This window comes from Carassius auratus, unplaced genomic scaffold, assembly GCF_003368295.1.
Source record: "Carassius auratus strain Wakin unplaced genomic scaffold, ASM336829v1 scaf_tig00041000, whole genome shotgun sequence".
NCBI classification, from domain to species: Eukaryota; Metazoa; Chordata; class Actinopteri; order Cypriniformes; family Cyprinidae; genus Carassius; species Carassius auratus.
Window position 1 is genome coordinate 3,139 of NW_020526626.1, and position 27,075 is coordinate 30,213.

At 44.2% G+C, this 27,075-nt stretch overlaps 1 non-coding gene and 3 pseudogenes across 1 annotated transcript; all 4 read right to left on the minus strand.

The window, feature by feature from the left end:
* Positions 1-251: 251 nt before the first annotated feature.
* LOC113084974 (uncharacterized) lies at positions 252-366 on the minus strand (annotated as a pseudogene).
* Positions 367-6,947: 6,581 nt separating this feature from the next.
* Positions 6,948-7,061, minus strand: LOC113084970 (uncharacterized; annotated as a pseudogene).
* An 8,571-nt stretch (positions 7,062-15,632) lies between these two features.
* Positions 15,633-15,796, minus strand: LOC113084969 (U1 spliceosomal RNA). The gene has a single exon (XR_003283910.1). It is a non-coding gene; the product is annotated as a U1 spliceosomal RNA (small nuclear RNA).
* A 374-nt stretch (positions 15,797-16,170) lies between these two features.
* LOC113084973 (uncharacterized) lies at positions 16,171-16,344 on the minus strand (annotated as a pseudogene).
* Between the last annotated feature and the right edge of the window lie 10,731 nt (positions 16,345-27,075).

Sequence of the window (27,075 nt, forward strand, 5' to 3'; positions counted from 1 at the left end):
AAGTCCATACGGGACATTCCCAGGAGCTTCCCCTCACCCTGCCTGAATAAAAAACGCACGCTGTGGTGCCTCCGCACGCCGGCACGGGCAGCCGACATGATAGAGGCACCAACAGCCTAAAAACTTAAAACAACAATAAATACAACAATAAATAACAAAATAAATAATTAAAAGACCTTACCTTAAAACTTGTTGGAGCCCGAAGCAGCAGAGTTCAATATACCTCCCGAAGTTGTGTGACTCAAGATATGAAGGGATCTCGAGTCAGGAAACCTCCAAGAGGCCGATCGCAGTCTCAACCGTCCGACAAGATACTGATAAGAACAGATACTACACTTGATCTTAGCCAAAAGGCCGAGAAGCGATGCTGCTAAGACGCAGCAGGGAGGAAGCCGGACACGGCGATGCCCATCTCGGCTTTGGTAAGTTTTGGGAGACCTAAAAACGCTGGGGGATGGTACCCTGATAGCACACATACATCTAGGAGACGTCTATTTGACATATGAATTTACATCTGCAAGATGTAGTTTTAAGGCTGTTTGCTCATCTGCAATACGTCTATTGGACGTCTCCTTTTAGCAGTGTTTGGAAGGTTACTTTGGAAATGTAATAGGTTACAGATTACAAGTTACCCTGTTTAAAATGTTATAGTAGTATAACTTTTCAATTACTTTATTAAAGTAATGTAACTAATTACTTTTGAGTACTTTTAGATTACTTTTCTAAATTTGTGAAAATTAAATAATAATAAATAAAAACATATACATCAACTCAAATACAGTTATCTAATAAGCATGTGTCATTCCTGTATAATAAACTCCTGAAACATTGGTGTTTTTTTAAACTGCTGTCTCTTTGTATATGATATGATAGGTAAAATGCATGACGTGACACAGAGCAGTTCTAGAAATGATGTTTATGTGCTCATGTACTCCTATATTGAGGCGGCAGAGGCTGACAACACTGCAAGCTTCAGTAGGCCTATTTGTATTAAATGAAACTGCATGTTTTTGCCATTAATTTACAGGAAGGGCGGACTGGGAAAAACAAAAAATTCTGTTAAAATTCTGGAAATTATTAGGGCGTATGTCTCAGAACAGTCAGTGCAATTTGGGAAAGAAATCAGTGAAATCTGTATGTGGATGTGTGTAAATATTCAAATGTAATTGCCTTTGTAATCGTTAAAAATTTCATAAGTAACTTTAATTTAATTACTAATTTTTTCTTCGTAACTGTAACTAATTACAGTTACATTCATTTTGTAATTAAATTACGTAATGCTGTTACATGTAACTAGTTACTCCCCAACACTGCCTTTTAGATGTCAGATAGATGTCAATTAGATGTCTTTTAGATGTTTATGATTTAGAAGGTATATAAAACTGACATCTGAAAGGCGTATGTCAGACGTTTGTAGATGGCAGATGCTTTCCAGATCAACAGTTCTTTAACAGACATCTTGCAGACGTAAGTGTGCTATCTGGGTAGTACCCTCCCCTGTCTACAACGTCACCGGGCCTCGTCCCGATCGGCCTGACGGAAAGTACGGCATGGCTCGTAACTCCCAAACGGTTGGTCGCAGAGCCACGTGCCTTATGACACCGGAATCCTTGGCTCGAGCCGAACGAGACGCAGGTCTCAGATTGGCCCGTCGCTCTGACGAAATTTTCGGGTATTTTGGATTTTGTCGAAAACCTTCTTTTGCAACCTGGCGCCAGGTATTTGGCCCAGTCCCACCCAAATCAGCACAGAAAGCTTCTCTGGAGTCTGAGTGTCAATAATCATCCAAAAATAGAGGAAATTTCCATTCACCTTGGCGAGGGGACCTCAAAACGTGCTAAGGTGGCGTGTCCGAGGTGGCTCGAATGGCTATAACTCCAGGAAGGAGTGAGATCCCTTCACCCAAATCGGCACACCTGTGCAGGGGCTCAGTCCGAGGCCAGGCGAAAAGGGACGCGGCGACAGGCCACTAGGTGGCGCCGTAAGCTGAAAAATAGGGAAAATGTAATGTAAATGGACAATCAAACAAAGATGAAAACACCTGCAACACTGCGGGATGGTAGTACCCTCCCCTGTCTGCAACGTCACCGGGCCTTGTCCCGATCGGCCTGACGGTGGAACTGCAGCGACGGAAAGTACGGCATCGCTCGTAACTCCCAAACGGTTGGTCGCAGAGCCACGTGCCTTATGTCACCGGAATCCTTGGCTCGAGCCGAACGAGACGCAGGTCTCAGATTGGCCCGTCGCTCTGACGAAATTTTCGGGTATTTTGGATTTTGTCGAAAACCTTCTTTTGCAACCTGCCCCACCCGCTGGTAGGCACGGGAAATACAGGGGGCCGGTCTTGGCCCACAGGTCCCGCGCAGTGCTGCACTCCCAGAGCAGGTGGTGGACAGTCTCCGGAGAATTGCAGCCGGACCGCGGGCAGATGGGGTTTTTGGCCATGCCTCTGGAGTGCATAACCGCCCTGACCGGGAGGATCTCATGAGCCACCATCCACGATAAGTCCTTGTGCCTGTTCTGGAGAGCGGGGTGAGCCGCGTTCCGCCAAACCTGTTTGGCCTCACTTGGTGTGAGGCCCGGAACTGGACTCACCGGTTCCCGGTCCTGCACAACAGAGATGAGAGACTTGTGTTGAGTTAAAATGGTGACATCTTCACTCTCTAAAAGGTATTTCTTTAAAAACTTTTTTATAAAACTGTACTCTTTGGGCAAGTTAAAAGACACTGGGGTTTTCAAGTCCACTGGTAAAATTTTCAGTGTTCGTAGGTAAGACCCCATCCAAAATCGCGCCATTGCAGCCGTCTTGTTTTCTTTGGATGGGGTCGTGGCATAACTAATGTGCAGGGCGGTGAAGCGGCTGCCTAAAAACAGGTGGGGGTCTGGGAGGCCTTTTCCACCGTTCTCCGGCCTTTTCTTGATGGTCTCCCTCTTCAGGCGCTCCCACTTGGACCCCCACAGGAAGTAAAACACCGCCCTCTCCAGTTTCCCCAGGAACCACCGAGGGGGGCTAAAAACAGAACAGACAAGTAAAATCAGAGGTAAAATCACAGATTTAAAAATTAAAACCTTGCCTTCCATCGTCATCTGTCTTAGTCCCCCAAACCCCAGTCTTTTCCTAACTTTCCCTAACAAGTCAGTCCAGTTTTCCCGTCCACCCCCGTCTTTATCAAATTTAACGCCTAAAATCTTAAAATCGTTGTCTTTAAAAACCAAATCAAGTCCTCCTGTGTCCACGTCTCCCCACGGCCCGAAGAGCTGGGCCTCGGACTTGTTTCTATTGAGTTTGGCGCCCGAGGCCCGACCGTACCAGTCAGTCAAGTCCAGTGCTCTTCGTATTGATAAAACGTCTGTGGCTAAAAGAGTTACGTCGTCCATATATAAAACACAGGTCGCCGTCAGTCCCCCCGTCCCAGGAACGTCCAGTCCTTTGATCCATTTGTCCCTTCTCAAGATCTGTGCCAGTGGCTCGATGCAAGCCACATACAGAAGAGGAGATAAAGGACATCCCTGACGGACACCACTGTGTATGTTCACAGCTTTGGAAAGATGCCCATTTATTAGAATTTTGCTGACTATTCCCTTGTACAGCAGTCCCACCCAGGCTATAAACCTCTTTGGAAACCCCATTTTCTCCAGAACCTGGAAGAGGTACTGGTGCGAGACTCGATCAAATGCTTTTTCAAAATCTAAATTTAGGACTACTAGCCGAATATTTCTGTCTCTCGCGTAACAGATGGCGTCTCTAATCAGCACTAGGTTGTCTGTTATCTTTCTTCCGGGCACAGAACAAGCTTGATCCGGGTGAATCACGTCCTCTAAAACAGTTGACATGCGTGTTGCTAAAACTTTGCTAAAAAGTTTATAATCGAAATTTAAAAGTGTTATGGGTCTCCAGTTTTTTAAGTCAGTCCGGTCACCTTTTTTGTGAAGTAAAGAAACTATCCCTATTCTAAAACTGTCTGGAAGTCTGTCGAGGGTCTCAAACTCTTTAAAAACTGTCAAAAGCTCTTGTCCTAAAATGTCCCAAAATGTTAGATAAAACTCCAGGGGAAGTCCATCCACTCCTGGGGACTTCCCCTTTTTAAAACCTCCAAGAGCTTTTTGGGTTTCTAAAATGTTCAAATCTTGGGCTAAAATCTCATTTTGACAGTCGACCCTTTTCTCAACAAAATTTAAAACTTCTTTTACGGTGTCTGAGTGTACCTTTTTAAAACTATATAAAGCCCCATAAAATTTTTCCACATCCTCTAAAATCTCTTTTGTTGTGTTAACCTCCCTATCCCCTGTTTTAACCCTGGTTAACCCCCCACCCCTTGTTATTATTTTCTTAAAAAAATATCTGGTACACTTTTCCCCTTCTTCAATTTCTCTCTCTTTGCTTCTTAAAAGGACCCCTTTACTTTCTATATTGGCTAAAACTGACATTTCCTTTTTTACATCCTGGATTTCATTGTTAAAATCAAAACCATTATTTAAAAGATTAAAATACCTTTGTAGTCTTTTTTGCAACCCCAACATGCATTTCTTTTCCCTACTCTTCTTTTCTTTCCCTATCTTTCTAAAAAACTGTCTCGTCCGGTCCTTTACCATCTCCCACCACTGTGCACGTGTATCATAAAAGTCTTGGAGGGTCTGCCATTGGCTAAACTGTTCCCTATATTCTAAAATTACATTCTTGTCTTCCAACAGGGAACAGTTCAGCTTCCACAGCCCTCCCCCTACCGTCACACCCATGGGCAGTGAAAGGGTGCAAGACAGCATCATGTGATCAGAGAAAAAAAGGGGGGTTAATGTAGCATCGGTTGGCGGGCAGTCCCTTGTAAACACGTAGTCGATTCGAGAGGCTTTGGTACCATCACCACTGAACCAGGTGAAGCCCTCCTCTCTTTGATGCAAAATTTTAAAACAGTCGACTAAATTAAAATCTCTGACTAAACCCTGCAATAAAACCGACGTTTTGTCCACTCTAAAATCCTCCCCTACCCTTTTCCTGTCTGTTTTAGATAAAACACAATTAAAATCCCCTGCTACCATTAGGGGAGCCCTACCTAGCATGTGGGGTTGCAAGTCTTCTAAAAGCTCATATCTTTCGTTCTTTTCCGTAAAACCATATACATTAAGAACATTAAAATCCCTGTCTAAAAAGGTCAGATTTACTAAAAGTGCCCGGCCTTGCCTCACCACAGTGCTGCCCTTCACCAAGATGTTAGGATTATTAATTAAAACCGCAACTCCGTCGTTTTTGTTAAAATTTGATCCGCTCCATATGGAGGCTCCTGCGGACCATAGCTCTTCCATTTTTGTGTACCTAGTTAAAAAGGGCAGAGAACACTCTTGTAATAAAAACAAATCTGACTTAAAAGATTTTAAAAAGGACAAAATACTCTGTGCTCTAATGGTGGACCTCACACTTCTGACATTGATAGTAGAGATGGTGAGGGCCATGAGCAGTAGGGTTAAAAAGGTATGAGGCATTTAAAACAGAAGACAAGAAAAAGACTACAAAAATATGATTAAAATCATGTTACATCTTGTAGCATTTGTCTTTCCTTTTCCCCAGATGAGCTGAGGTCTGGAGGGCAAATGCCTGTCGCTTCAGAGGCCACAGAGGGAACCTCTTGTGGCTCCTTTGGCGATGATGCTGTTAGCTTAATGTGCAAAAAGGAAACCTCATTTGGGGACTCTAGGGGCCACATGCGCTCCAGATCTACCGAATCGGAACTATCGAGCTTATATGCTGCCCTAGATTTTTTCTCCTCCATTACAATCAGAGGAGACCCCGCAGGTCTTTTTTGCACCTGAGCATTAGGGAGTGAACACTCTGTCTCACTCCCGGTGGATTCTTCCACCCCATCCGAAACTGTTACCAGTGATTCTTCCTCACTTTCCTTTCCTTCCATTACCATTTCCTGTTCCGTTGCCTCCGCCCCTGTGGCCGCCCCACTTCCTCCTTCCTGCCCAATCCCTGAGGCCGGCTGGGAATTTGAAATTCCCGCCAAAACCTCAGGGACCGCCTCCTCTCTCCTTTGTTCCTTCGTTTGTTGCCCATGTGGGGCGGCCATTTTTAGCTTGTTGGCAAAACTTTTAGGGCAGTCTCTGTAGAGATGGTTTGTTTCTCCACAAAGATTGCACCGTCTGCCATTGGTACAGTCATCAAAACTGTGACCAATTTCTCTACACTTCCCACAGATTAACTCTTGGCATGCTTCAGATAAATGACCAAACCTTCCACACTTTCTGCAGAGTTTGGGCATTCCTTGATAATGTATGTAGCCTCTGTTCTCTCCGAGCACAATCATGGAAGGCAGATGCTTCAGGCCCTGGTAGCCCCCAGCGTCTTCCCATTGTTTAATGGGAATTCGCCAGGAGCATGTCCAAATGCCATCTTCATCTAACACTTTGACAGGCTGGCCTCGAACAGTGCAAAATCTACCCAACCAAACACAAATATCATCTCCAGTCACGGTTTCATTGAACATCCTGACAATCACAGTTTTAAGTGTGTTATCAGAAAGTTTCTCAACAGTGAACATGGAAAACTGGGCTTTAACTGATTCAAACCTTTGCCAAAAGTCACTAAGTAGGGAAGCGGTTTTAAAACTAACATCAAATCCTTTGTTCAAGGGCAGAGTCATCAAACAATTCAGGTCGTCACATTTAAAAGCTAAGGTCTTTTGGATCAGCTTCCTGGAAAAGTCCATACGGGACATTCCCAGGAGCTTCCCCTCACCCTGCCTGAATAAAAAACGCACGCTGTGGTGCCTCCGCACGCCGGCACGGGCAGCCGACATGATAGAGGCACCAACAGCCTAAAAACTTAAAACAACAATAAATACAACAATAAATAACAAAATAAATAATTAAAAGACCTTACCTTAAAACTTGTTGGAGCCCGAAGCAGCAGAGTTCAATATACCTCCCGAAGTTGTGTGACTCAAGATATGAAGGGATCTCGAGTCAGGAAACCTCCAAGAGGCGATCGCAGTCTCAACCGTCCGACAAGATACTGATAAGAACAGATACTACACTTGATCTTAGCCAAAAGGCCGAGAAGCGATGCTGCTAAGACGCAGCAGGGAGGAAGCCGGACACGGCGATGCCCATCTCGGCTTTGGTAAGTTTTGGGAGACCTAAAAACGCTGGGGGATGGTACCCTGATAGCACACATACATCTAGGAGACGTCTATTTGACATATGAATTTACATCTGCAAGATGTAGTTTTAAGGCTGTTTGCTCATCTGCAATACGTCTATTGGACGTCTCCTTTTAGCAGTGTTTGGAAGGTTACTTTGGAAATGTAATAGGTTACAGATTACAAGTTACCCTGTTTAAAATGTTATAGTAGTATAACTTTTTCAATTACTTTATTAAAGTAATGTAACTAATTACTTTTGAGTACTTTTAGATTACTTTTCTAAATTTGTGAAAATTAAATAATAATAAATAAAAACATATACATCAACTCAAATACAGTTATCTAATAAGCATGTGTCATTCCTGTATAATAAACTCCTGAAACATTGGTGTTTTTTTAAACTGCTGTCTCTTTGTATATGATATGATAGGTAAAATGCATGACGTGACACAGAGCAGTTCTAGAAATGATGTTTATGTGCTCATGTACTCCTATATTGAGGCGGCAGAGGCTGACAACACTGCAAGCTTCAGTAGGCCTATTTGTATTAAATGAAACTGCATGTTTTTGCCATTAATTTACAGGAAGGGCGGACTGGGAAAAACAAAAAATTCTGTTAAAATTCTGGAAATTATTAGGGCGTATGTCTCAGAACAGTCAGTGCAATTTGGGAAAGAAATCAGTGAAATCTGTATGTGGATGTGTGTAAATATTCAAATGTAATTGCCTTTGTAATCGTTAAAAATTTCATAAGTAACTTTAATTTAATTACTAATTTTTTCTTCGTAACTGTAACTAATTACAGTTACATTCATTTTGTAATTAAATTACGTAATGCTGTTACATGTAACTAGTTACTCCCCAACACTGCCTTTTAGATGTCAGATAGATGTCAATTAGATGTCTTTTAGATGTTTATGATTTAGAAGGTATATAAAACTGACATCTGAAAGGCGTATGTCAGACGTTTGTAGATGGCAGATGCTTTCCAGATCAACAGTTCTTTAACAGACATCTTGCAGACGTAAGTGTGCTATCTGGGTAGTACCCTCCCCTGTCTACAACGTCACCGGGCCTCGTCCCGATCGGCCTGACGGAAAGTACGGCATGGCTCGTAACTCCCAAACGGTTGGTCGCAGAGCCACGTGCCTTATGACACCGGAATCCTTGGCTCGAGCCGAACGAGACGCAGGTCTCAGATTGGCCCGTCGCTCTGACGAAATTTTCGGGTATTTTGGATTTTGTCGAAAACCTTCTTTTGCAACCTGGCGCCAGGTATTTGGCCCAGTCCCACCCAAATCAGCACAGAAAGCTTCTCTGGAGTCTGAGTGTCAATAATCATCCAAAAATAGAGGAAATTTCCATTCACCTTGGCGAGGGGACCTCAAAACGTGCTAAGGTGGCGTGTCCGAGGTGGCTCGAATGGCTATAACTCCAGGAAGGAGTGAGATCCCTTCACCCAAATCGGCACACCTGTGCAGGGGCTCAGTCCGAGGCCAGGCGAAAAGGGACGCGGCGACAGGCCACTAGGTGGCGCCGTAAGCTGAAAAATAGGGAAAATGTAATGTAAATGGACAATCAAACAAAGATGAAAACACCTGCAACACTGCGGGATGGTAGTACCCTCCCCTGTCTGCAACGTCACCGGGCCTTGTCCCGATCGGCCTGACGGTGGAACTGCAGCGACGGAAAGTACGGCATCGCTCGTAACTCCCAAACGGTTGGTCGCAGAGCCACGTGCCTTATGTCACCGGAATCCTTGGCTCGAGCCGAACGAGACGCAGGTCTCAGATTGGCCCGTCGCTCTGACGAAATTTTCGGGTATTTTGGATTTTGTCGAAAACCTTCTTTTGCAACCTGCCCCACCCGCTGGTAGGCACGGGAAATACAGGGGGCCGGTCTTGGCCCACAGGTCCCGCGCAGTGCTGCACTCCCAGAGCAGGTGGTGGACAGTCTCCGGAGAATTGCAGCCGGACCGCGGGCAGATGGGGTTTTTGGCCATGCCTCTGGAGTGCATAACCGCCCTGACCGGGAGGATCTCATGAGCCACCATCCACGATAAGTCCTTGTGCCTGTTCTGGAGAGCGGGGTGAGCCGCGTTCCGCCAAACCTGTTTGGCCTCACTTGGTGTGAGGCCCGGAACTGGACTCACCGGTTCCCGGTCCTGCACAACAGAGATGAGAGACTTGTGTTGAGTTAAAATGGTGACATCTTCACTCTCTAAAAGGTATTTCTTTAAAAACTTTTTTATAAAACTGTACTCTTTGGGCAAGTTAAAAGACACTGGGGTTTTCAAGTCCACTGGTAAAATTTTCAGTGTTCGTAGGTAAGACCCCATCCAAAATCGCGCCATTGCAGCCGTCTTGTTTTCTTTGGATGGGGTCGTGGCATAACTAATGTGCAGGGCGGTGAAGCGGCTGCCTAAAAACAGGTGGGGGTCTGGGAGGCCTTTTCCACCGTTCTCCGGCCTTTTCTTGATGGTCTCCCTCTTCAGGCGCTCCCACTTGGACCCCCACAGGAAGTAAAACACCGCCCTCTCCAGTTTCCCCAGGAACCACCGAGGGGGGCTAAAAACAGAACAGACAAGTAAAATCAGAGGTAAAATCACAGATTTAAAAATTAAAACCTTGCCTTCCATCGTCATCTGTCTTAGTCCCCCAAACCCCAGTCTTTTCCTAACTTTCCCTAACAAGTCAGTCCAGTTTTCCCGTCCACCCCCGTCTTTATCAAATTTAACGCCTAAAATCTTAAAATCGTTGTCTTTAAAAACCAAATCAAGTCCTCCTGTGTCCACGTCTCCCCACGGCCCGAAGAGCTGGGCCTCGGACTTGTTTCTATTGAGTTTGGCGCCCGAGGCCCGACCGTACCAGTCAGTCAAGTCCAGTGCTCTTCGTATTGATAAAACGTCTGTGGCTAAAAGAGTTACGTCGTCCATATATAAAACACAGGTCGCCGTCAGTCCCCCCGTCCCAGGAACGTCCAGTCCTTTGATCCATTTGTCCCTTCTCAAGATCTGTGCCAGTGGCTCGATGCAAGCCACATACAGAAGAGGAGATAAAGGACATCCCTGACGGACACCACTGTGTATGTTCACAGCTTTGGAAAGATGCCCATTTATTAGAATTTTGCTGACTATTCCCTTGTACAGCAGTCCCACCCAGGCTATAAACCTCTTTGGAAACCCCATTTTCTCCAGAACCTGGAAGAGGTACTGGTGCGAGACTCGATCAAATGCTTTTTCAAAATCTAAATTTAGGACTACTAGCCGAATATTTCTGTCTCTCGCGTAACAGATGGCGTCTCTAATCAGCACTAGGTTGTCTGTTATCTTTCTTCCGGGCACAGAACAAGCTTGATCCGGGTGAATCACGTCCTCTAAAACAGTTGACATGCGTGTTGCTAAAACTTTGCTAAAAAGTTTATAATCGAAATTTAAAAGTGTTATGGGTCTCCAGTTTTTTAAGTCAGTCCGGTCACCTTTTTTGTGAAGTAAAGAAACTATCCCTATTCTAAAACTGTCTGGAAGTCTGTCGAGGGTCTCAAACTCTTTAAAAACTGTCAAAAGCTCTTGTCCTAAAATGTCCCAAAATGTTAGATAAAACTCCAGGGGAAGTCCATCCACTCCTGGGGACTTCCCCTTTTTAAAACCTCCAAGAGCTTTTTGGGTTTCTAAAATGTTCAAATCTTGGGCTAAAATCTCATTTTGACAGTCGACCCTTTTCTCAACAAAATTTAAAACTTCTTTTACGGTGTCTGAGTGTACCTTTTTAAAACTATATAAAGCCCCATAAAATTTTTCCACATCCTCTAAAATCTCTTTTGTTGTGTTAACCTCCCTATCCCCTGTTTTAACCCTGGTTAACCCCCCACCCCTTGTTATTATTTTCTTAAAAAAATATCTGGTACACTTTTCCCCTTCTTCAATTTCTCTCTCTTTGCTTCTTAAAAGGACCCCTTTACTTTCTATATTGGCTAAAACTGACATTTCCTTTTTTACATCCTGGATTTCATTGTTAAAATCAAAACCATTATTTAAAAGATTAAAATACCTTTGTAGTCTTTTTTGCAACCCCAACATGCATTTCTTTTCCCTACTCTTCTTTTCTTTCCCTATCTTTCTAAAAAACTGTCTCGTCCGGTCCTTTACCATCTCCCACCACTGTGCACGTGTATCATAAAAGTCTTGGAGGGTCTGCCATTGGCTAAACTGTTCCCTATATTCTAAAATTACATTCTTGTCTTCCAACAGGGAACAGTTCAGCTTCCACAGCCCTCCCCCTACCGTCACACCCATGGGCAGTGAAAGGGTGCAAGACAGCATCATGTGATCAGAGAAAAAAAGGGGGGTTAATGTAGCATCGGTTGGCGGGCAGTCCCTTGTAAACACGTAGTCGATTCGAGAGGCTTTGGTACCATCACCACTGAACCAGGTGAAGCCCTCCTCTCTTTGATGCAAAATTTTAAAACAGTCGACTAAATTAAAATCTCTGACTAAACCCTGCAATAAAACCGACGTTTTGTCCACTCTAAAATCCTCCCCTACCCTTTTCCTGTCTGTTTTAGATAAAACACAATTAAAATCCCCTGCTACCATTAGGGGAGCCCTACCTAGCATGTGGGGTTGCAAGTCTTCTAAAAGCTCATATCTTTCGTTCTTTTCCGTAAAACCATATACATTAAGAACATTAAAATCCCTGTCTAAAAAGGTCAGATTTACTAAAAGTGCCCGGCCTTGCCTCACCACAGTGCTGCCCTTCACCAAGATGTTAGGATTATTAATTAAAACCGCAACTCCGTCGTTTTTGTTAAAATTTGATCCGCTCCATATGGAGGCTCCTGCGGACCATAGCTCTTCCATTTTTGTGTACCTAGTTAAAAAGGGCAGAGAACACTCTTGTAATAAAAACAAATCTGACTTAAAAGATTTTAAAAAGGACAAAATACTCTGTGCTCTAATGGTGGACCTCACACTTCTGACATTGATAGTAGAGATGGTGAGGGCCATGAGCAGTAGGGTTAAAAAGGTATGAGGCATTTAAAACAGAAGACAAGAAAAAGACTACAAAAATATGATTAAAATCATGTTACATCTTGTAGCATTTGTCTTTCCTTTTCCCCAGATGAGCTGAGGTCTGGAGGGCAAATGCCTGTCGCTTCAGAGGCCACAGAGGGAACCTCTTGTGGCTCCTTTGGCGATGATGCTGTTAGCTTAATGTGCAAAAAGGAAACCTCATTTGGGGACTCTAGGGGCCACATGCGCTCCAGATCTACCGAATCGGAACTATCGAGCTTATATGCTGCCCTAGATTTTTTCTCCTCCATTACAATCAGAGGAGACCCCGCAGGTCTTTTTTGCACCTGAGCATTAGGGAGTGAACACTCTGTCTCACTCCCGGTGGATTCTTCCACCCCATCCGAAACTGTTACCAGTGATTCTTCCTCACTTTCCTTTCCTTCCATTACCATTTCCTGTTCCGTTGCCTCCGCCCCTGTGGCCGCCCCACTTCCTCCTTCCTGCCCAATCCCTGAGGCCGGCTGGGAATTTGAAATTCCCGCCAAAACCTCAGGGACCGCCTCCTCTCTCCTTTGTTCCTTCGTTTGTTGCCCATGTGGGGCGGCCATTTTTAGCTTGTTGGCAAAACTTTTAGGGCAGTCTCTGTAGAGATGGTTTGTTTCTCCACAAAGATTGCACCGTCTGCCATTGGTACAGTCATCAAAACTGTGACCAATTTCTCTACACTTCCCACAGATTAACTCTTGGCATGCTTCAGATAAATGACCAAACCTTCCACACTTTCTGCAGAGTTTGGGCATTCCTTGATAATGTATGTAGCCTCTGTTCTCTCCGAGCACAATCATGGAAGGCAGATGCTTCAGGCCCTGGTAGCCCCCAGCGTCTTCCCATTGTTTAATGGGAATTCGCCAGGAGCATGTCCAAATGCCATCTTCATCTAACACTTTGACAGGCTGGCCTCGAACAGTGCAAAATCTACCCAACCAAACACAAATATCATCTCCAGTCACGGTTTCATTGAACATCCTGACAATCACAGTTTTAAGTGTGTTATCAGAAAGTTTCTCAACAGTGAACATGGAAAACTGGGCTTTAACTGATTCAAACCTTTGCCAAAAGTCACTAAGTAGGGAAGCGGTTTTAAAACTAACATCAAATCCTTTGTTCAAGGGCAGAGTCATCAAACAATTCAGGTCGTCACATTTAAAAGCTAAGGTCTTTTGGATCAGCTTCCTGGAAAAGTCCATACGGGACATTCCCAGGAGCTTCCCCTCACCCTGCCTGAATAAAAAACGCACGCTGTGGTGCCTCCGCACGCCGGCACGGGCAGCCGACATGATAGAGGCACCAACAGCCTAAAAACTTAAAACAACAATAAATACAACAATAAATAACAAAATAAATAATTAAAAGACCTTACCTTAAAACTTGTTGGAGCCCGAAGCAGCAGAGTTCAATATACCTCCCGAAGTTGTGTGACTCAAGATATGAAGGGATCTCGAGTCAGGAAACCTCCAAGAGGCGATCGCAGTCTCAACCGTCCGACAAGAATACTTGATCTTAGCCAAAAGGCCGAGAAGCGATGCTGCTAAGACGCAGCAGGGAGGAAGCCGGACACGGCGATGCCCATCTCGGCTTTGGTAAGTTTTGGGAGACCTAAAAACGCTGGGGGATGGTACCCTGATAGCACACATACATCTAGGAGACGTCTATTTGACATATGAATTTACATCTGCAAGATGTAGTTTTAAGGCTGTTTGCTCATCTGCAATACGTCTATTGGACGTCTCCTTTTAGCAGTGTTTGGAAGGTTACTTTGGAAATGTAATAGGTTACAGATTACAAGTTACCCTGTTTAAAATGTTATAGTAGTATAACTTTTTCAATTACTTTATTAAAGTAATGTAACTAATTACTTTTGAGTACTTTTAGATTACTTTTCTAAATTTGTGAAAATTAAATAATAATAAATAAAAACATATACATCAACTCAAATACAGTTATCTAATAAGCATGTGTCATTCCTGTATAATAAACTCCTGAAACATTGGTGTTTTTTTAAACTGCTGTCTCTTTGTATATGATATGATAGGTAAAATGCATGACGTGACACAGAGCAGTTCTAGAAATGATGTTTATGTGCTCATGTACTCCTATATTGAGGCGGCAGAGGCTGACAACACTGCAAGCTTCAGTAGGCCTATTTGTATTAAATGAAACTGCATGTTTTTGCCATTAATTTACAGGAAGGGCGGACTGGGAAAAACAAAAAATTCTGTTAAAATTCTGGAAATTATTAGGGCGTATGTCTCAGAACAGTCAGTGCAATTTGGGAAAGAAATCAGTGAAATCTGTATGTGGATGTGTGTAAATATTCAAATGTAATTGCCTTTGTAATCGTTAAAAATTTCATAAGTAACTTTAATTTAATTACTAATTTTTTCTTCGTAACTGTAACTAATTACAGTTACATTCATTTTGTAATTAAATTACGTAATGCTGTTACATGTAACTAGTTACTCCCCAACACTGCCTTTTAGATGTCAGATAGATGTCAATTAGATGTCTTTTAGATGTTTATGATTTAGAAGGTATATAAAACTGACATCTGAAAGGCGTATGTCAGACGTTTGTAGATGGCAGATGCTTTCCAGATCAACAGTTCTTTAACAGACATCTTGCAGACGTAAGTGTGCTATCTGGGTAGTACCCTCCCCTGTCTACAACGTCACCGGGCCTCGTCCCGATCGGCCTGACGGAAAGTACGGCATGGCTCGTAACTCCCAAACGGTTGGTCGCAGAGCCACGTGCCTTATGTCACCGGAATCCTTGGCTCGAGCCGAACGAGACGCAGGTCTCAGATTGGCCCGTCGCTCTGACGAAATTTTCGGGTATTTTGGATTTTGTCGAAAACCTTCTTTTGCAACCTGGCGCCAGGTATTTGGCCCAGTCCCACCCAAATCAGCACAGAAAGCTTCTCTGGAGTCTGACTGTCAATAATCATCCAAAAAAAGAGGACATTTCCATTCACCTTGGCGAGGGGACCTCAAAACGTGCTAAGGTGGCGTGTCCGAGGTGGCTCGAATGGCTATAACTCCAGGAAGGAGTGAGATCCCTTCACCCAAATCGGCACACCTGTGCAGGGGCTCAGTCCGAGGCCAGGTGAAAAAGGGCGCGGCGACAGGCCACTAGGTGTCGCTGTAAGCGACAACAAAATTAATACGAATCGAAAAAAAGGACAACCAAACAACATGGAGACAGTTACAGCTAGGCTGCAGTCAGTCCAATCTACTTTCAAAGTAAGGTCTGCGCTATGTTCGAACTAAACTACCCACCAGGGTCCGATTTTTCAAGAGCGCAAGTGACTTTGTTTCACAGGCGCACAACACATATCTCGCATGTGACAGAACTCCCCATTCTGAAAGGAAAATAAATAAAAAACTGTAAAAACCTCTTCTGCTTTGTTTCACCAACAATTTCAGGGGAGAGCGCGAACGCAGTCCCCCACTACCATAAATTATGCAGTCGAGATTCCCGCATTTGGGGAATTCGCAGGGGTCAGCATGGCCGGAGTGCAATGGACAAGCCTCGCCCTGGGTGAACCGCCTTCTTGATCATGGTGTCTCCCCTGCCAGGTAAGTATGAAGGCCCAGGCGGTCAGCCAGAGGTGTGATTTGCATCTCTACCATCCTCACCAACGGTTAGCCCTCCGCCCCCCCTCCAGGAAAGGAAGGACGGGTGCCTTCCGTTACTGGCCTGGAAACTGCCAAGCTCATGGGCCGGTGCTTCCCAACGCCAGTTTTAGATGACTCTCTTTAAACAAACACACCTGATTCGATGCGTCACCTCGTCTGTGAAAGACTTCAAGACCTCAGGTGGGTGCATCGTTAGTGGAAGAGTCCAAGACCCCAGGTGGACACATCAGGAAAAAAGTTTGCAATAAACCACAGCATCTGCAATGGCAGCTCTCATTCCTTGTTCTGCTATTCGACACAATAAATGGCAATCCCCAAAAAGGGAAAGCACACCGTTCCTGGAGACACTGCAATACCAGGCCGATGCATGGAGTGGACGGAGCAAGCCCCGGCTCCAGCTCCGTGATCTAAAAATCCATTTAATATGTAGTCCCCGGACGGGGGACGTATCAGATATTAAACTGATAAGAACAGATTTTTCTTTCGAAAAAGTTTTATTGTCACCATTTACATTTTTTCCATTTGCATTTTTTCTTTTTCACACAACATTTTCTTTTTAATCACACATTAAAACAAGCAATATAATATATAATAAATACACATGGTAAAATGAAAGAAACAATCATTGTTAAAAAGCATTTGATTAAAACCACAGTGTTTTGCTTGTTTTTAAAAGTCCATTATTGAGGTGTGTTTAAAAGGTGCGGTCAGTTCCAAAAGTAAAATACAAATTTTAAAAAAAGCAAACAAGCCTCGTTTATATATATGTTAATAAAACCTCTTTCATGATAAAACAATAAAAAACACCAATTAAAAATCATCTATTGTGCAAGACCGGGGGTGAGTCCTTATCAAGTGGGTCATCACCCCACTCTCCAGAACAGGGACATGAGATGCTACTTTATGGACTCAGCGGAGATCCCCTCTCCTCCGGCCCGCTGGCCCGCTGTTCCCGTAGCCAGAGTGGTGAGGGTGCATCTACGGGCGGCCAGGGTCGGTGCCTGCCGGGACCCTCTCCGTGCGACCCCGGCCCCCCCGTCCGAATATCGTCGTCCGGTACCCCTGCAGCATTGATGTTACCTTTAGCTCGCATGCATGGAGGGTTACCGTAACGCGCTTCCCCACCAGCAGGTTTCTGGTGGCCCAGATGGCATCCTTGATGACGTTGAGGGTGAGCCAGAGCGAGGTAAATTTCTGTGCCGACAAGTCCTTCAAGCCCCGGCCCACCCCAAGGATGGCGAGCTGGTACCCGAACTGGGCCCCACCCGCTGGTAGGCACGGGAAATACAGGGGGCCGGTCTTGGCCCACAGGTCCCGCGCAGTGCTGCACTCCCAGAGCAGGTGGTGGACGGTCTCCGGGGAATTGCAGCCGGACCGCGGGCAGATGGGGTTCTTGGCCATGCCTCTGGAGTGCATAACCGCCCTGACCGGGAGGATCTCATGAGCCACCATCCACGATAAGTCCTTGTGCCTGTTCTGGAGAGCGGGGTGAGCCGCGTTCCGCCAAACCTGTTTGGCCTCACTTGGTGTGAGGCCCGGAACTGGACTCACCGGTTCCCGGTCCTGCACAACAGAGATGAGAGACTTGTGTTGAGTTAAAATGGTGACATCTTCACTCTCTAAAAGGTATTTCTTTAAAAACTTTTTTATAAAACTGTACTCTTTGGGCAAGTTAAAAGACACTGGGGTTTTCAAGTCCACTGGTAAAATTTTCAGTGTTCGTAGGTAAGACCCCATCCAAAATCGCGCCATTGCAGCCGTCTTGTTTTCTTTGGATGGGGTCGTGGCATAACTAATGTGCAGGGCGGTGAAGCGGCTGCCTAAAAACAGGTGGGGGTCTGGGAGGCCTTTTCCACCATTCTCCGGCCTTTTCTTGATGGTCTCCCTCTTCAGGCGCTCCCACTTGGACCCCCACAGGAAGTAAAACACCGCCCTCTCCAGTTTCCCCAGGAACCACCGAGGGGGGCTAAAAACAGAACAGACAAGTAAAATCAGAGGTAAAATCACAGATTTAAAAATTAAAACCTTGCCTTCCATCGTCATCTGTCTTAGTCCCCAAAACCCCAGTCTTTTCCTAACTTTCCCTAACAAGTCAGTCCAGTTTTCCCGTCCACCCCCGTCTTTATCAAATTTAACGCCTAAAATCTTAAAATCGTTGTCTTTAAAAACCAAATCAAGTCCTCCTGTGTCCACGTCTCCCCACGGCCCGAAGAGCTGGGCCTCGGACTTGTTTCTATTGAGTTTGGCGCCCGAGGCCCGACCGTACCAGTCAGTCAAGTCCAGTGCTCTTCGTATTGATAAAACGTCTGTGGCTAAAAGAGTTACGTCGTCCATATATAAAACACAGGTCGCCGTCAGTCCCCCCGTCCCAGGAACGTCCAGTCCTTTGATCCATTTGTCCCTTCTCAAGATCTGTGCCAGTGGCTCGATGCAAGCCACATACAGAAGAGGAGATAAAGGACATCCCTGACGGACACCACTGTGTATGTTCACAGCTTTGGAAAGATGCCCATTTATTAGAATTTTGCTGACTATTCCCTTGTACAGCAGTCCCACCCAGGCTATAAACCTCTTTGGAAACCCCATTTTCTCCAGAACCTGGAAGAGGTACTGGTGCGAGACTCGATCAAATGCTTTTTCAAAATCTAAATTTAGGACTACTAGCCGAATATTTCTGTCTCTCGCGTAACAGATGGCGTCTCTAATCAGCACTAGGTTGTCTGTTATCTTTCTTCCGGGCACAGAACAAGCTTGATCCGGGTGAATCACGTCCTCTAAAACAGTTGACATGCGTGTTGCTAAAACTTTGCTAAAAAGTTTATAATCGAAATTTAAAAGTGTTATGGGTCTCCAGTTTTTTAAGTCAGTCCGGTCACCTTTTTTGTGAAGTAAAGAAACTATCCCTATTCTAAAACTGTCTGGAAGTCTGTCGAGGGTCTCAAACTCTTTAAAAACTGTCAAAAGCTCTTGTCCTAAAATGTCCCAAAATGTTAGATAAAACTCCAGGGGAAGTCCATCCACTCCTGGGGACTTCCCCTTTTTAAAACCTCCAAGAGCTTTTTGGGTTTCTAAAATGTTCAAATCTTGGGCTAAAATCTCATTTTGACAGTCGACCCTTTTCTCAACAAAATTTAAAACTTCTTTTACGGTGTCTGAGTGTACCTTTTTAAAACTATATAAAGCCCCATAAAATTTTTCCACATCCTCTAAAATCTCTTTTGTTGTGTTAACCTCCCAATCCCCTGTTTTAACCCTGGTTAACCCCCCACCCCTTGTTATTATTTTCTTAAAAAAATATCTGGTACACTTTTCCCCTTCTTCAATTTCTCTCTCTTTGCTTCTTAAAAGGACCCCTTTACTTTCTATATTGGCTAAAACTGACATTTCCTTTTTTACATCCTGGATTTCATTGTTAAAATCAAAACCATTATTTAAAAGATTAAAATACCTTTGTAGTCTTTTTTGCAACCCCAACATGCATTTCTTTTCCCTACTCTTCTTTTCTTTCCCTATCTTTCTAAAAAACTGTCTCGTCCGGTCCTTTACCATCTCCCACCACTGTGCACGTGTATCATAAAAGTCTTGGAGGGTCTGCCATTGGCTGAACTGTTCCCTATATTCTAAAATTACATTCTTGTCTTCCAACAGGGAACAGTTCAGCTTCCACAGCCCTCCCCCTACCGTCACACCCATGGGCAGTGAAAGGGTGCAAGACAGCATCATGTGATCAGAGAAAAAAAGGGGGGTTAATGTAGCATCGGTTGGCGGGCAGTCCCTTGTAAACACGTAGTCGATTCGAGAGGCTTTGGTACCATCACCACTGAACCAGGTGAAGCCCTCCTCTCTTTGATGCAAAATTTTAAAACAGTCGACTAAATTAAAATCTCTGACTAAACCCTGCAATAAAACCGACGTTTTGTCCACTCTGAAATCCTCCCCTACCCTTTTCCTGTCTGTTTTAGATAAAACACAATTAAAATCCCCTGCTACCATTAGGGGAGCCCTACCTAGCATGTGGGGTTGCAAGTCTTCTAAAAGCTCATATCTTTCGTTCTTTTCCGTAAAACCATATACATTAAGAACATTAAAATCCCTGTCTAAAAAGGTCAGATTTACTAAAAGTGCCCGGCCTTGCCTCACCACAGTGCTGCCCTTCACCAAGATGTTAGGATTATTAATTAAAACCGCAACTCCGTCGTTTTTGTTAAAATTTGATCCGCTCCATATGGAGGCTCCTGCGGACCATAGCTCTTCCATTTTTGTGTACCTAGTTAAAAAGGGCAGAGAACACTCTTGTAATAAAAACAAATCTGACTTAAAAGATTTTAAAAAGGACAAAATACTCTGTGCTCTAATGGTGGACCTCACACTTCTGACATTGATAGTAGAGATGGTGAGGGCCATGAGCAGTAGGGTTAAAAAGGTATGAGGCATTTAAAACAGAAGACAAGAAAAAGACTACAAAAATATGATTAAAATCATGTTACATCTTGTAGCATTTGTCTTTCCTTTTCCCCAGATGAGCTGAGGTCAGGAGGGCAAATGCCTGTCGCTTCAGAGGCCACAGAGGGAACCTCTTGTGGCTCCTTTGGCGATGATGCTGTTAGCTTAATGTGCAAAAAGGAAACCTCATTTGGGGACTCTAGGGGCCACATGCGCTCCAGATCTACCGAGTCGGAACTATCGAGCTTATATGCTGCCCTAGATTTTTTCTCCTCCGTTACAATCAGAGGAGACCCCGCAGGTCTTTTTTGCACCTGAGCATTAGGGAGTGAACACTCTGTCTCACTCCCGGTGGATTCTTCCACCCCTTCCGAAACTGTTAGCAGTGATTCTTCCTCACTTTCCTCTCCTTCCATTACCATTTCCTGTTCCGTTGCCTCCGCCCCTGTGGCCGCCCCACTTCCTCCTTCCTGCCCAATCCCTGAGGCCGGCTGGGAATTTGAAATTCCCGCCAAAACCTCAGGGACTGCCTCCTCTCTCCTTTGTTCCTTTGTTTGTTGCCCATGTGGGGCGGCCATTTTTAGCTTGTTGGCAAAACTTTTAGGGCAGTCTCTGTAGAGATGGTTTGTTTCTCCACAAAGATTGCACCGTCTGCCATTGGTACAGTCATCAAAACTGTGACCAATTTCTCTACACTTCCCACAGATTAACTCTTGGCATGCTTCAGCTAGATGACCAAACATTCCACACTTTCTGCAGAGTTTGGGCATTCCTTGATAATGTATGTAGCCTCTGTTCTCTCCGAGCACAATCATGGAAGGCAGATGCTTCAGGCCCTGGTAGCCCCCAGCGTCTTCCCATTGTTTAATGGGAATTCGCCAGGAGCATGTCCAAATGCCATCTTCATCTAACACTTTGACAGGCTGGCCTCGAACAGTGCAAAATCTACCCAACCAAACACAAATATCATCTCCAGTCACGGTTTCATTGAACATCCTGACAATCACAGTTTTAAGTGTGTTATCAGAAAGTTTCTCAACAGTGAACATGGAGAACTGGGCTTTAACTGATTCAAACCTTTGCCAAAAGTCATTAAGTAGGGAAGCGGTTTTAAAACTAACATCAAATCCTTTGTTCAAGGGCAGAGTCATCAAACAATTCAGGTCGTCACATTTAAAAGCTAGGGTCTTTTGGATCAGCTTCCTGGAAAAGTCCATACGGGACATTCCCAGGAGCTTCCCCTCACCCTGCCTGAATAAAAAACGCACGCTGTGGTGCCTCCGCACGCCGGCACGGGCAGCCGACATGATGGAGGCACCAACAGCCTAAAAACTTAAAACAACAATAAATACAACAATAAATAACAAAATAAATAATTAAAAGACCTCACCTTAAAAGTTGTTGGAGCCCGAAGCAGCAGAGTTCAATATACCTCTCGAAGTTGTGTGACTCAAGATATGAAACGATCTCGAGTCAGGAAACCTCCAAGAGGCGATCGCAGTCTCAACCGTCCGACAAGATACTTGATCTTAGCCAAAAGGCCGAGAAGCGATGCTGCTAAGACGCAGCAGGGAGGAAGCCGGACACGGCGATGCCCATCTCGGCTTTGGTAAGTTTTGGGAGACCTAAAAACGCTGGGGGATGGTACCCTGATAGCACACATACATCTAGGAGACGTCTATTTGACATATGAATTTACATCTGCAAGATGTAGTTTTAAGGCTGTTTGCTCATCTGCAATACGTCTATTGGACGTCTCCTTTTAGCAGTGTTTGGAAGGTTACTTTGGAAATGTAATAGGTTACAGATTACAAGTTACCCTGTTTAAAATGTTATAGTAGTATAACTTTTTCAATTACTTTATTAAAGTAATGTAACTAATTACTTTTGAGTACTTTTAGATTACTTTTCTAAATTTGTGAAAATTAAATAATAATAAATAAAAACATATACATCAACTCAAATACAGTTATCTAATAAGCATGTGTCATTCCTGTATAATAAACTCCTGAAACATTGGTGTTTTTTTAAACTGCTGTCTCTTTGTATATGATATGATAGGTAAAATGCATGACGTGACACAGAGCAGTTCTAGAAATGATGTTTATGTGCTCATGTACTCCTATATTGAGGCGGCAGAGGCTGACAACACTGCAAGCTTCAGTAGGCCTATTTGTATTAAATGAAACTGCATGTTTTTGCCATTAATTTACAGGAAGGGCGGACTGGGAAAAACAAAAAATTCTGTTAAAATTCTGGAAATTATTAGGGCGTATGTCTCAGAACAGTCAGTGCAATTTGGGAAAGAAATCAGTGAAATCTGTATGTGGATGTGTGTAAATATTCAAATGTAATTGCCTTTGTAATCGTTAAAAATTTCATAAGTAACTTTAATTTAATTACTAATTTTTTCTTCGTAACTGTAACTAATTACAGTTACATTCATTTTGTAATTAAATTACGTAATGCTGTTACATGTAACTAGTTACTCCCCAACACTGCCTTTTAGATGTCAGATAGATGTCAATTAGATGTCTTTTAGATGTTTATGATTTAGAAGGTATATAAAACTGACATCTGAAAGGCGTATGTCAGACGTTTGTAGATGGCAGATGCTTTCCAGATCAACAGTTCTTTAACAGACATCTTGCAGACGTAAGTGTGCTATCTGGGTAGTACCCTCCCCTGTCTACAACGTCACCGGGCCTCGTCCCGATCGGCCTGACGGAAAGTACGGCATGGCTCGTAACTCCCAAACGGTTGGTCGCAGAGCCACGTGCCTTATGTCACCGGAATCCTTGGCTCGAGCCGAACGAATAAAAACAAATCTGACTTAAAAGATTTTAAAAAGGACAAAATACTCTGTGCTCTAATGGTGGACCTCACACTTCTGACATTGATAGTAGAGATGGTGAGGGCCATGAGCAGTAGGGTTAAAAAGGTATGAGGCATTTAAAACAGAAGACAAGAAAAAGACTACAAAAATATGATTAAAATCATGTTACATCTTGTAGCATTTGTCTTTCCTTTTCCCCAGATGAGCTGAGGTCAGGAGGGCAAATGCCTGTCGCTTCAGAGGCCACAGAGGGAACCTCTTGTGGCTCCTTTGGCGATGATGCTGTTAGCTTAATGTGCAAAAAGGAAACCTCATTTGGGGACTCTAGGGGCCACATGCGCTCCAGATCTACCGAGTCGGAACTATCGAGCTTATATGCTGCCCTAGATTTTTTCTCCTCCGTTACAATCAGAGGAGACCCCGCAGGTCTTTTTTGCACCTGAGCATTAGGGAGTGAACACTCTGTCTCACTCCCGGTGGATTCTTCCACCCCTTCCGAAACTGTTAGCAGTGATTCTTCCTCACTTTCCTCTCCTTCCATTACCATTTCCTGTTCCGTTGCCTCCGCCCCTGTGGCCGCCCCACTTCCTCCTTCCTGCCCAATCCCTGAGGCCGGCTGGGAATTTGAAATTCCCGCCAAAACCTCAGGGACTGCCTCCTCTCTCCTTTGTTCCTTTGTTTGTTGCCCATGTGGGGCGGCCATTTTTAGCTTGTTGGCAAAACTTTTAGGGCAGTCTCTGTAGAGATGGTTTGTTTCTCCACAAAGATTGCACCGTCTGCCATTGGTACAGTCATCAAAACTGTGACCAATTTCTCTACACTTCCCACAGATTAACTCTTGGCATGCTTCAGCTAGATGACCAAACATTCCACACTTTCTGCAGAGTTTGGGCATTCCTTGATAATGTATGTAGCCTCTGTTCTCTCCGAGCACAATCATGGAAGGCAGATGCTTCAGGCCCTGGTAGCCCCCAGCGTCTTCCCATTGTTTAATGGGAATTCGCCAGGAGCATGTCCAAATGCCATCTTCATCTAACACTTTGACAGGCTGGCCTCGAACAGTGCAAAATCTACCCAACCAAACACAAATATCATCTCCAGTCACGGTTTCATTGAACATCCTGACAATCACAGTTTTAAGTGTGTTATCAGAAAGTTTCTCAACAGTGAACATGGAGAACTGGGCTTTAACTGATTCAAACCTTTGCCAAAAGTCATTAAGTAGGGAAGCGGTTTTAAAACTAACATCAAATCCTTTGTTCAAGGGCAGAGTCATCAAACAATTCAGGTCGTCACATTTAAAAGCTAGGGTCTTTTGGATCAGCTTCCTGGAAAAGTCCATACGGGACATTCCCAGGAGCTTCCCCTCACCCTGCCTGAATAAAAAACGCACGCTGTGGTGCCTCCGCACGCCGGCACGGGCAGCCGACATGATGGAGGCACCAACAGCCTAAAAACTTAAAACAACAATAAATACAACAATAAATAACAAAATAAATAATTAAAAGACCTCACCTTAAAAGTTGTTGGAGCCCGAAGCAGCAGAGTTCAATATACCTCTCGAAGTTGTGTGACTCAAGATATGAAACGATCTCGAGTCAGGAAACCTCCAAGAGGCGATCGCAGTCTCAACCGTCCGACAAGATACTTGATCTTAGCCAAAAGGCCGAGAAGCGATGCTGCTAAGACGCAGCAGGGAGGAAGCCGGACACGGCGATGCCCATCTCGGCTTTGGTAAGTTTTGGGAGACCTAAAAACGCTGGGGGATGGTACCCTGATAGCACACATACATCTAGGAGACGTCTATTTGACATATGAATTTACATCTGCAAGATGTAGTTTTAAGGCTGTTTGCTCATCTGCAATACGTCTATTGGACGTCTCCTTTTAGCAGTGTTTGGAAGGTTACTTTGGAAATGTAATAGGTTACAGATTACAAGTTACCCTGTTTAAAATGTTATAGTAGTATAACTTTTTCAATTACTTTATTAAAGTAATGTAACTAATTACTTTTGAGTACTTTTAGATTACTTTTCTAAATTTGTGAAAATTAAATAATAATAAATAAAAACATATACATCAACTCAAATACAGTTATCTAATAAGCATGTGTCATTCCTGTATAATAAACTCCTGAAACATTGGTGTTTTTTTAAACTGCTGTCTCTTTGTATATGATATGATAGGTAAAATGCATGACGTGACACAGAGCAGTTCTAGAAATGATGTTTATGTGCTCATGTACTCCTATATTGAGGCGGCAGAGGCTGACAACACTGCAAGCTTCAGTAGGCCTATTTGTATTAAATGAAACTGCATGTTTTTGCCATTAATTTACAGGAAGGGCGGACTGGGAAAAACAAAAAATTCTGTTAAAATTCTGGAAATTATTAGGGCGTATGTCTCAGAACAGTCAGTGCAATTTGGGAAAGAAATCAGTGAAATCTGTATGTGGATGTGTGTAAATATTCAAATGTAATTGCCTTTGTAATCGTTAAAAATTTCATAAGTAACTTTAATTTAATTACTAATTTTTTCTTCGTAACTGTAACTAATTACAGTTACATTCATTTTGTAATTAAATTACGTAATGCTGTTACATGTAACTAGTTACTCCCCAACACTGCCTTTTAGATGTCAGATAGATGTCAATTAGATGTCTTTTAGATGTTTATGATTTAGAAGGTATATAAAACTGACATCTGAAAGGCGTATGTCAGACGTTTGTAGATGGCAGATGCTTTCCAGATCAACAGTTCTTTAACAGACATCTTGCAGACGTAAGTGTGCTATCTGGGTAGTACCCTCCCCTGTCTACAACGTCACCGGGCCTCGTCCCGATCGGCCTGACGGAAAGTACGGCATGGCTCGTAACTCCCAAACGGTTGGTCGCAGAGCCACGTGCCTTATGTCACCGGAATCCTTGGCTCGAGCCGAACGAGACGCAGGTCTCAGATTGGCCCGTCGCTCTGACGAAATTTTCGGGTATTTTGGATTTTGTCGAAAACCTTCTTTTGCAACCTGGCGCCAGGTATTTGGCCCAGTCCCACCCAAATCAGCACAGAAAGCTTCTCTGGAGTCTGACTGTCAATAATCATCCAAAAAAAGAGGACATTTCCATTCACCTTGGCGAGGGGACCTCAAAACGTGCTAAGGTGGCGTGTCCGAGGTGGCTCGAATGGCTATAACTCCAGGAAGGAGTGAGATCCCTTCACCCAAATCGGCACACCTGTGCAGGGGCTCAGTCCGAGGCCAGGTGAAAAAGGGCGCGGCGACAGGCCACTAGGTGGCGGCGTAAGCTGAAAAATAGGGAAAAAGTAATGTAAAAGGACAATCAAACAAAGATGAAAACACCTGCAACACTGCGGGATGGTAGTACCCTCCCCTTTCTGCAACGTCACCGGGCCTTGTCCCGATCGGCCTGACGGTGGAACTGCAGCGACGGAAAGTACGGCATCGCTCGTAACTCCCAAACGGTTGGTCGCAGAGCCACGTGCCTTGTGTCATCGGAATCCTTGGCTCGAGCCGAACGAAACGCAGGTCTCAGATTGGCCCGTCGCTCTGACGAAATTTTCGGGTATTTTGGATTTTGTCGAAAACCTTCTTTTGCAACCTGGCGCCAGGTATTTGGCCCAGTCCCACCCAAATCAGCACAGAAAGCTTCTCTGGAGTCTGACTGTCAATAATCATCCAAAAAAATAGGAAATTTCCATTCACCTTGGCGAGGGGACCTCAAAGCGTGCTAAGGTGGCGTGTCCGAGGTGGCTCGAATGGCTATAACTCCAGGAAGGAGTGAGATCCCTTCACCCAAATCGGCACACCTGTGCAGGGGCTCAGTCCGAGGCCAGGTGAAAAAGGGCGCGGCGACAGGCCACTAGGTGTCGCTGTAAGCGACAACAAAATTAATACGAATCGAAAAAAAGGACAACCAAACAACATGGAGACAGT